Source organism: Solanum stenotomum, chromosome 2 (assembly GCF_019186545.1).
Source record: "Solanum stenotomum isolate F172 chromosome 2, ASM1918654v1, whole genome shotgun sequence".
NCBI classification, from domain to species: Eukaryota; Viridiplantae; Streptophyta; class Magnoliopsida; order Solanales; family Solanaceae; genus Solanum; species Solanum stenotomum.
In genome coordinates this window covers 41,335,955-41,346,651 of record NC_064283.1, presented here as the reverse complement: position 1 = coordinate 41,346,651, position 10,697 = coordinate 41,335,955, and positions in this window count along the sequence as shown.

The window sequence follows — 10,697 nt, the reverse complement described above, 5'->3', positions numbered from 1 at the left end:
GGATGGTAAGCATCTTCATGTGAGATGTATGGCTCACATACTTAATTTAATTGTGCAAGATGGTTTGAAAGAAATTGGTCCTTCTATCAAACAGGTGAGACAAATGGTGAAATATGTTAGATCATCTTCTACAAGGACAAGAAACTTCTTGAAATGTGTTGAAATACAAAAGATAGAAAGTGATAAGATGTTGTCTTTAGATGTGCCTACTAGGTGGAATTCCACATATTTGATGTTGGACACGGCAGAAAAGTTTGAGAAAGCTTTTGAAAGGTTTGATCTTTATGATGGTAATTTTAATTCTTTTCTTGCTACTGATGTTTGTGAAGATGGAAGTATTGCAGGTTCAATTCAAAATGAGGATTGGACTAATGTGAGGAATGTCACAAAATTTCTTGAAAAATTTTATGAGCTCATATTGAAAGTTTCAGGTTCACGGTATGTTACTTGTAATGTTCATTTTGAGGATATATGTGAGTTTGATGCATATTTGAAAGCATGTATGGCAAGTGATGAAGTTGATTTGAGTAAAAGGACTTCGGGGATGAAAGAAAAGTTCAAGAAATATTGGGGTACTCCTGAGAAGATGAACAAAATGCTTTTTATTGCTTCTGTTTTGGATCCTCGCAATAAATTTGTGTATATTAATTTTGCTCTTGAAGAATTACTTGGGGAAGAAAAGGGAAAGATAGTGAATAATGAAGTAGAAGCTTACTTGAAAAAATTATTTGCGATCTATGTAAGTAAGTACGCAAAAGGTTCTAAAAATCAATCATCTTCATCTGACTTATCTGATTCATCTACTTGTGGTCTTTCTCAAAATGTGAAAACAAATTCTTTATGAAGAAACAAAAGGAAGATTCTGGAAGTTTAGGTGTTAAATTTGAGTTGGATAGATATCTTCTTGAAGACCAAGAGCCTGAATCTGAGGATTTTGATACTTTGATTTGGTGAAAAGTTAATTCTCCTAGATTTCCTGTACTTTCACAGTTGGCTCGAGATGTATTGGCTATTTATATGTCGAGTGTGGCATCGGAATGTGCATTTAGCACTGGTGGTCGTATTCTTGATCCCTTTAGAAGTTCATTGACTCCCAAATGTGTGCAATGTCTTATTTGTGTCTAAGATTGGCTTAGACAAGAAACTAAGCCTATTTGTGTTGAAGAAAGTTTAGAGTTTCTTGAAAAAATTGAACTTGGTAAGACTTTATATTTGATTTTCTTATTTATAGAGATGGCAAATAGTGGAAGAAACTCTTCCATTGTTGATCTATGATTGACTTGAAAGTCACAAGTATATAATAGTGGTGAGTTCAATACATCATTTATTTTAATCATATCATTTTTTTAATCTTAAAAGTAGTATTCTAACATTTGATTTTATCTTAAAAGGTCAAAGAGTCAAGACAATGAAGAAAGACGTACAATACTAAGTTTTGTTAGTATTTTTGTTGGCACTTGAGACTTGAAAATGATCTCATGAAAGAAAGTCAAGAAACTACATTGTTGCTCACTTTTTGTTATTTGTTATTGTTGGCATTTGAAAGTGATCTCATGGAAGAAGGCAAGAAGCTACATTGTTTGTTGCTCATTATTGTTGTTTGTTATTGTTGGCACTTGAAACTTGAAAGTGGTCTCATGAAAGAAACTACATTGGTGCATTATTGTTACTTGTTAAATTATTATTATGTTGTGGTGTAATGGCATGATCAATTGATCATTGTATTTGTGAAGTGTAGTGAAGTTTTATCACTTGTTAAATTGTTGCTTGTTAGTACAATGCACTTTTGTTAATTAAAAACTTTGGCAGTATGACAATTTTGACTTTTGAGGTGAGCTTTTTGTTGTTAGTTAAATTAAATGTCCAATTAATTTAGGAACAACTTGCATTATACAACTACAAGTATACTTCTTTAGGGACAACTTGCATTTTACAGCTTGCATTAGTGTATAACAGCAGTGGTACATATATATGTAATAATATTTCGTTTATAGTAGCAGTGGTACAAGTGTGAAATGTACATGTTTCAGCTTTCAGCTATAGGGCGTTTTACAGAATATTGCAGCTGATATGACATAGCAATGTAACTATTTTTAGTCCATTAAATTGAAAAATCAAACAAAAAAATTGTATACTTTTAAAAGCCCACTAAGCAGACCCATAACAAAAAAATCGAACTAACAAAAATCGAACCGAATTAAAAAAACCGAACCAAACTGAAATAATTCGGTTCGGTGTTCGGTACACGTTGTACAAGAACCGAAAATTGAAAAAACCAAAAAAAAAAACTGAAACCGAACCGAATAACCGAATGTCCAGCCCTAATATTATGGATCTTTTTATTTCTTCACAGTCAATAGTTTGAATTTTCTTTTCTTCAGTCATACTCAATAGTTTGAAATTTTAATTTTTTTTTTCATACTCAATAGTTTGAATCACTCTACGCGGCTATGTGACTTTTCTTATTTCATTTTGTTCTCTATGCTCCATCACCTCTATTACTAGGGGTGAAAAATGAGCGGATCGAGTTGAATATGGATTGATTGAAAATGAGTTAGATGAACATAAATAAAATATTTATCTCAACCCATATTTAATATGGATAAAAATGAATAAATTTAATGAATAATATGGGTATCTATATTATTAATTTGCATCTTATTATGTAGAAAAATATGTATTTCCATGAAACGATTTTTTTAATTCTTCGTCTCCTTTTAAGGGTGTGTTTGTTATGAAGGAAAATATTTTATGTTATCATTAAAAGAAAATTGAAAATTAAATTCAATATTGAATATATCAGATCTATAAAAGAGAACCCTAGACCCGCCTACGTGGTGCCCCCACAAACCAGGATTCTCTTTTAACTTATTTATTTTCAAAATTACCATTCCCTTTCATGAAAAGTCGTGACTTTTATAAAAACTTGTGACTTTTATGAAAAGTTGCGACTTTTACGAAGAGTTGCGACTTTTATGAAGACTTACAACTTTAATGAAGAGTTGCAACTTTTATGAAGAATTGCGACTTTTATAAAAAATTGTGACTTTTATGAAAGATTATGACTTTTCCAAAGAGTTGTGACCTTTCCGATAAGACACAATAAGCATTTACTCACACTACCCTTTGTTGTCTCTAAATAGAGGGATTTCCTATCATTTTAAAACAACGAAAATTCTGAACTTCTTCTTCTTCTGTACAAGACTTTGCTCCTGTTGAGTGGCTCACTGACACCATTGCTTTTGTATCAATACACTGGTGAATAGAATCGTAGAATCGTTCTATCCTGAGAGGATCTATTCCTTTAAACCTCGGGTACTAGAAGGGAATAATTTCCTTAAAGGGACAATGTGCATTCAGTGGGCTCGATTTTTTCCTTTTTGTTTCATTCTATTGTTACAAATTCTGGTATGTTTTTTACAGTAATTGATTTATGCTTATGTTATTAATTTTTGTTTTTGAGTACAAGTTTTAAACTTTGTTGTTTATGTTTATGCTTTTGATCATTATGTTGAAGTAAAGATATGTTAATCAAGAATTTGATGTAATCATTAGACTATTGATGTCATTTAGATTAGAATTCTTAAACTTGTAAAATTAATGACTTTGATCTTTATAGAGTTCTCAGTGGCTAAAAGATTCATGGTGTCACGACCCGAGTCTATACCCTGGACGTGGCCGGCACTCAAGAACCACTGCTGGTCCCCAAGTAAACCCTCATCATGGCTGACTACAAGCGGAAGACTAACTTAAGCATGCAAAAGCTTAAAACTGAATAAAATTCAATAAACTCAACTTTTCAAAAATTTTAACTCAAATGAACAACTTAGAATAAAAATAATATGTTCAACTTGCCATAAAATAGGCACTTAAGTCTTTAAAACATTTAATAAAATAAATGAATAATACAGATTTTTCAACTATATTGACTATCTATGAAGCCTCTAACTGATAAAGATGGAAGTCGGAACAAGATCCACGACATCCTGACTAAACTGAAAAGTAAATGAAATCCTTCGAAACAAGGAGGCTCACCATAGCTAACTCGAACTCTCAAATGTATCAACGAAGATCCTGTTGATGATCCTGAATACATGTGTCTGTATTATGAGAAGATGCAGGCCAAATGGCTCAGTACGTGGAATGTACAAGCATGTAAGGGGAATTCTAAAGCATAACATAAGCTTGAAAGATTCTGAAAGAAACTGAAGAACTTACCTGGCTCAACTCAACTCAACATAACTGAACTCGTTTCATTATAAAGCAGTTTAAAACAAGTGTAATATAAAGAAATTAAAAAATGTTTAAAACATGTTGTCAAATCATAATCATAAAATCATAAAAGACATATCATGCTCCCTCTCAAAGTCTACTTGTGCAATGCATGAATGAAGTCTCATACCCCCCATTCATACTAAGCAGAACCCCTTGAGGAACCATGCAAATAATGTTGTGGGAGTTTCTCTTACCGACAACCATCACTTAAGAACTATAGTGATGATACATCGTTATTAGCCCCTAGCTGCCCGGGCTATCCTATACCTTGCCATGGTATAGGACCTGAACTACTAAGTGGATCCACTAGTCTATGCGAGAAAGATTCATCTAAAAAGTATGACCCTTTTCTACCCATGATGGCTACATGGTTTAAGGGGGCTCATAGTTGTATGAACTCTTCCCCATCGGTGCTCAATACTACTCCCAAAAATATTACATTATATTAGCTCTTTATGTTTAAAAACATATTTCTTCTGTGATTTGAGATTAATGCTCAAAAACTTAGCTCAAAGGCTATCTTGGAAATTAAAGTTTCCCCTCTTACTTCATTTAAAAAGTGATTTCTCTTTTCTGAAAACTAGCCCGAAGGCTCTTTGAAAATTTCAGTTTCTGTCCTTATTTAAATGTGAAAATATTTTAAATCTCTTTGGAAATACTTAGTCCCCATATACTTTTTGAAGAAAAGAACTTCAACTTTACCCTTTACTGAACTCAAAACTTAAGTCTTAAAACAAAGTTAAAACATTTGTAAAAGACTTCTTAAAATATGGTTCATGCCGAATTATGGACATGAATGACTCAATGCAATGTTTTCAATAACCATAGATAGAACTCAAACACTTGAAACTCAAGAACTTCAATGATACTACTCATTTCAAGAATGCTCAACTCAGAGTTCATGCGGAATTATGAGCATGAACTACTCAACTCAATGACTCAAAAATACTTCTCATCTCAAGATTGTTCGACTTATAATATTCATGCGGAATTATGAGCATGAAATATTCAACTTAAGGACTCAAAGATACTTCTCAAAAGGGATAAGGAACTCAACACTTAAATGCTTAGAACTTGAAGATACCACTTTTTTGAAAGATGCTCAACTTACGAAGTTCATGCGAAATTATAGGCATGAAATAACTTGACTCGATGGTCTACATAGCTATATGAAACTCATGTATACGGCTCTTATTGTTCTCTGACTTGCTTCCTCAAAACTTAGTTCAAATTGATAATTGATCTCAAAGGATTCACAATTGAACTCAAAGGCTTTCTTGAACTCTACTCTTAACTCTCTCTTGAATGTGAATTATGAATTCAAGAGTTATGGTTCATGATAAAAAAGATCTCATGATGACAAGATAGACTCATGAATACATTATTCTCACTCTCATACTCACTTGCTCGAGTCTTGAAACAAGTTATTAGAATTTGTAAAATACTCCTCAAAAAGACTCAAAGGGACTTTCTCAAAATGTCTGAAAGAAATCTCAAGACTTGAATTCAAGGTTGTGATTTGTGATATGAATGATCTCGTGATGTTTAGGAATGATTTTAGATAGCTAAACATGAGAAAATACTGAAAGTCAATATCTGAAAGTGGGTCCGCGACGTAGAGAAGCATTTAAAATTTGGTTTCGAAAACGACTTCTGAGGCAGAACACTCCATGTCAGCGACGCGATGCGAAACAGAAATTTCCAAATCTGAGAAGTGGATGCGCGATGCGAAGGGGGTTCCAAATTTCGACCGATAAAATTTCTTCTTTGTTTCCTAACCCCAATTCGCCTAACTTCGATTCTTTTTCTCAATCTCTCTTTAGATTTAAATACCCAGCACAAGAACACAAGAATCTAACTCTAACAACTCTATAAATCGACACAATAACCTCAAGAACTCCTCAATCTCAGCCCAATTCAAGAACGAAAGCCCAAAATATGCCTTTTGGCTATCAAAGTAGTGTCATCGACTGCGAATGATTTTGAATAAGGGACTTGCCAAGACATCATTTAATCTAAATTATTTGAGCGACATTCGTTATTTCATTGAACTCCAAGAGATGTGTTGTCAAATTTTAATTAACTTATCATGTACACAACTAATTATATAACATGTATAATATTTGGATTTTGTATGTAGAGGTCTTGAATAAGAGAAACACACTCGCAATTGATGAATAAAATGTTTGTACCACTTTTTGAAAATACAAATATAGACAATGAAACAATTACATATCTTTTCTAAAGAGTTTAGTGATGAATAACTACTAGAGTAAAATGAAGAATTAATAACAAAATTTATAAACACTTAGAAACAAATCTTTTTGGTTTTAAGATTGAAAAAATATTTCATTTCTTCTTTGGATAAAATATTCTTGATAATTTATCGTAGGGATGTACCCTCTCGAAAACACTTATATTATCAAATGTTTAGAAGTAGATTATTGACGTAGTTCACCACCGCGCGAAGCGCGGGCAATTTACCTAGTATACATATATAAGAGAATCTTAGGCCTGCCTACGTGGCGCTACCACAGACTAGGGTTCCCTTTTAATTTATTTATTTCCAAAACTAGCCTTCCCCTTTCATGAAAAGTTGTGACTTTTATGAAAAGTTCTACTTTTGGTCATGACCCAGACCATCGCGAGTGGGACCCACACTAACCCTCCGATGGGGAAACCAAAACTACAGCCCAACTAATCAACTTAACCAAGTAATACACATTTAAAGCTACAGAGGCAGGTTTAAATAACTATATAATTAATACGGAGTCCTCATAAACTCCAAAGGTTTTTACAAACAACTAACCAAACTAATGCGGAAGAACAACCCTTAGAACTTGAAAGTCATTGTACCAAGACTCTACTGACGATAAGTCTAAGAACAAGGGTACAACCCCGAAACTAAACGACACCTTAAATAAATAGTCTAAGTCCGAAAAGAGTGGACTTAAACAAGAAAGATATATGGTAGCCCGAAAGAACTGGCTCACCCTTGAATCTGGTCACACTCAATAGTCACCTAGCTGAGGTCTATCAATAGCCACCTAAAGATGCCCTGTATTCAACAAAGAAAGAGCAAGTGCAGTATCAGTACACAACCACAGTGTACTGGTAGGATCACGCCGCTATCCCAATAAGTGAAACACATGCAAGTAGCCACAACATTATAAAACAGACATATACCGAACATATACAAAATTAGTCATCTTTTCAGGATCAATGTAGCATTCCACATTCTCAATAATACCCATTAGTTATCAATTTAGAGCAACATACAGTCTTCCAATATCAATCATCATTAGATATGAACATAATCATCACAAGTATATACACAACACAATTCAATAGTCCTCTCAGGGAACCCAATTCAATGGTCCTCTCATGGAACCCAAACTCAAACTGTTAGCATACCAATTCATAGTACCCGATCCAAGTTAGTGTGCTGGAACGTGGCAGCCGATCCCATGTTTATGCCGGAACGTGGCAATCGATCCCATGTTTATGCCGAAATATGGTAATCGATCCCAGTTAGTGTGTCGGATCGTGACACCCGCCCATTCAATAAGCCACAATCACAATCACAATCGCAATGTATATTATCACAATCACAATGTATATTCTCACAATCATACAACAAGAGATGATTCATGGCATACAATTATTCAATTATCCTCATTTACAATTAGGGTGATCAATAATGCAATATTCGCATACATGTATGTATCATAATGAAGTAATTACAAACATATATCACACCAACATGAAATCACAATCATCACCTACCTCGAATCCAAGCTTGAATCCCCTAAGGCACTTGAATCTTCATTTTCGGATTCTTCTCGCTTGTTCGTGGTCTAAAAATATACAATTAACGCAAGGATCAACAAATAAAGGTCTAATTATCAGGATTATAACAAACCTAATAACCCTAGACCAAACCCAATATTCTAATACCCAATTTAGGATTTTTTTTCCACCATAAATTCTAGATAAAAAACCTCCCCCATCGATAATTACTCATAAATTTACATTCTATGGATCGAAACACGGATTTGGGGAGTAAAATCCTTACCTTTAGCCTCAAGAATGGTGAAAACGTTCAAGAAATCTCCTAGGGTTGTCTCCTAGCTCTCAAAGTCGAAAAGTGCGGAATAAAACATTTTTGGGGTTTTATTTCCGACTTAAGTCGCGTCTGTCCCGCCACAGCGGAACCCAATCCGCCATAGCGACCCCGCCCTGGCGGCAGAAATCCCGCCCCAGCGGCTTGCACGAAACCAGTGAGCTATTTTAATAATTCCAAGACCCCCATTTCACAACATACCTTCAACCAATGACACTCAGAAAATACCTTCCACGCTAAGTTCAATTTCGGGAGTTCTACTCACCCGAATTCAATTTCGTAAAGTCGTACAGGTTCCTTAACGACTTATCTATCCACTCATGTGATCAAATTCATAATTAGATCACCCAATTGCTACCAGATTTACCTAGACCTCATAGACTCCGATTTTGTCCAAATCTGGACTAGGCTGAGAAAATCCAAGTTACTACCAAAAAGTTTTCTGACCCCAATTCTTTCCCCAATGGCTTTTTCCTAACGAAGGAAATTAGGTTGTTACATATGAAAAGTTGTGACTTTTATGAAAAAGTTGCATCTTATATGAAAAGTTACGATTTTTATGAAAGTTGTAATGTTTATGAAGAGTTGCGAATTTGATGAAAAGTTGTGACTTTTATGAAATGTTATGACCTTTCCGAAGGGTTGTAACTTTTTCAAAGAGTTGTGACCTTTCCGATAAGGCACAATAAATATATTTTCACACTACAAATGTGTAGTTATCTATAAATAGAGGAAATTCCTCTCATTTTAAAACAATGAAGAATTCTGAACTTCTTCTTCTTCTTCTGCACAATTAAATATTCGTGTACGACTTTTTCCTTTCTGTTTCATTCTATTGTTACATACCCTGGTATGTTTTTTTATAGTCATTAATTTATGCTTTGTTGTTTATGTTTCTGCAACGTTATTATGATAAGTATTTATTAGTACAGATTAAATAACACACGTTAATTGAGTATTCATGTAAGTTTTCTCTACTGGAATTGTTAAAGGTACAGTAAAAAATTTCCTTAAAGACCTATACTACCATTTCTTGAAGACAAAATTCAAATTTGACATGCCATTGTAAGGACATAAAGACCTTAAAAACTTTGTCGCACCTTGATGTGCGAAGTGAACCAGGAAAAGAAGATAAGAATTAATAAATTTTTGTCATGGGTTCAAGGATGTGCCGGATGACCTATAGAAGAATATGACTAGACTGGAGCCTCTTTTAATCACATTAAATTAGTTGCTCATATTAAAGTATGGACAAATTCTCAAGTTTACTGTAAGTTGTCAATACTTTTCTTGAAGTAATAGATGTGTTTTTGGACACTGCGATTGGAATAGAAATGTAGTTTCAAATAGAACTTCTTCGCCCTGGAATGTTGAATTTTAGAAAACACTCAAATAAACTAAATAATTTGTGTAATATTTTTCCCTTTCAAGTATATATAATAAGTTGAATTGTTGTCCAATATGATATACTCCCTTTAATTTTTTATTTTAATAATTACTTATAATACATTTAAATGGGGAACTGTAAAATGATATATGTAAAGCAAAAGGTAGGGCTGAACTTTCTACTCGTTAGAATAAGAATATTTGTTCACTTTTTTCATCCTTTTAAAATTTATTTATCCCTTCACCAACGATTATTTATTTATTAGAAAATTTAATATCTCCGGTTAATGTTCATTGAAATCCCTAAAAATATCAAATAGTAACATTTCCCGGAAGCAAAAAGATAAATTATAAAATCAAATTAAAGATGATTGATTGAAGGATAAATGATAATTATCATCTTCCTTTACATTATTAATGTTTGTTATTACGTAATCTTGTATGTAAGATAATATAGTGTTTAGTTTTAATTACTCATAGGTTTTAAGTATTATTTTATAAATTCTGCGATAGTAAATTCTCGCGCAAAGAGAGTGATTTTACTACTATTAGAAAGTTTAGGAATATTGGGCTTATTGCAATAAATAGGGTTGGCCTTTTGAGAATAAAAATGCCAAATAAATTAAGGATATGAGCATAGATCTTTTAAAAGTTTTTGGCCTGAAATATAAGTATTGGTAATTGGAACTTTTTTTTTTTAATTTCCAAGAAACCAAGAGACATCTAATTGAAGAACCATACTTTCAATTCTATACGATGTAACATGTAAATTTAAATGGAGAATTAATATAAGTTATAAGCAATAACTAGTGATTATATCCAGCAATAACCCTTGATAAATTTATTCAATATATAGGAAGATTTGTTATGGCTTTTACATGGAAAATCCGCCCACACAGATTTTGCAATTTTG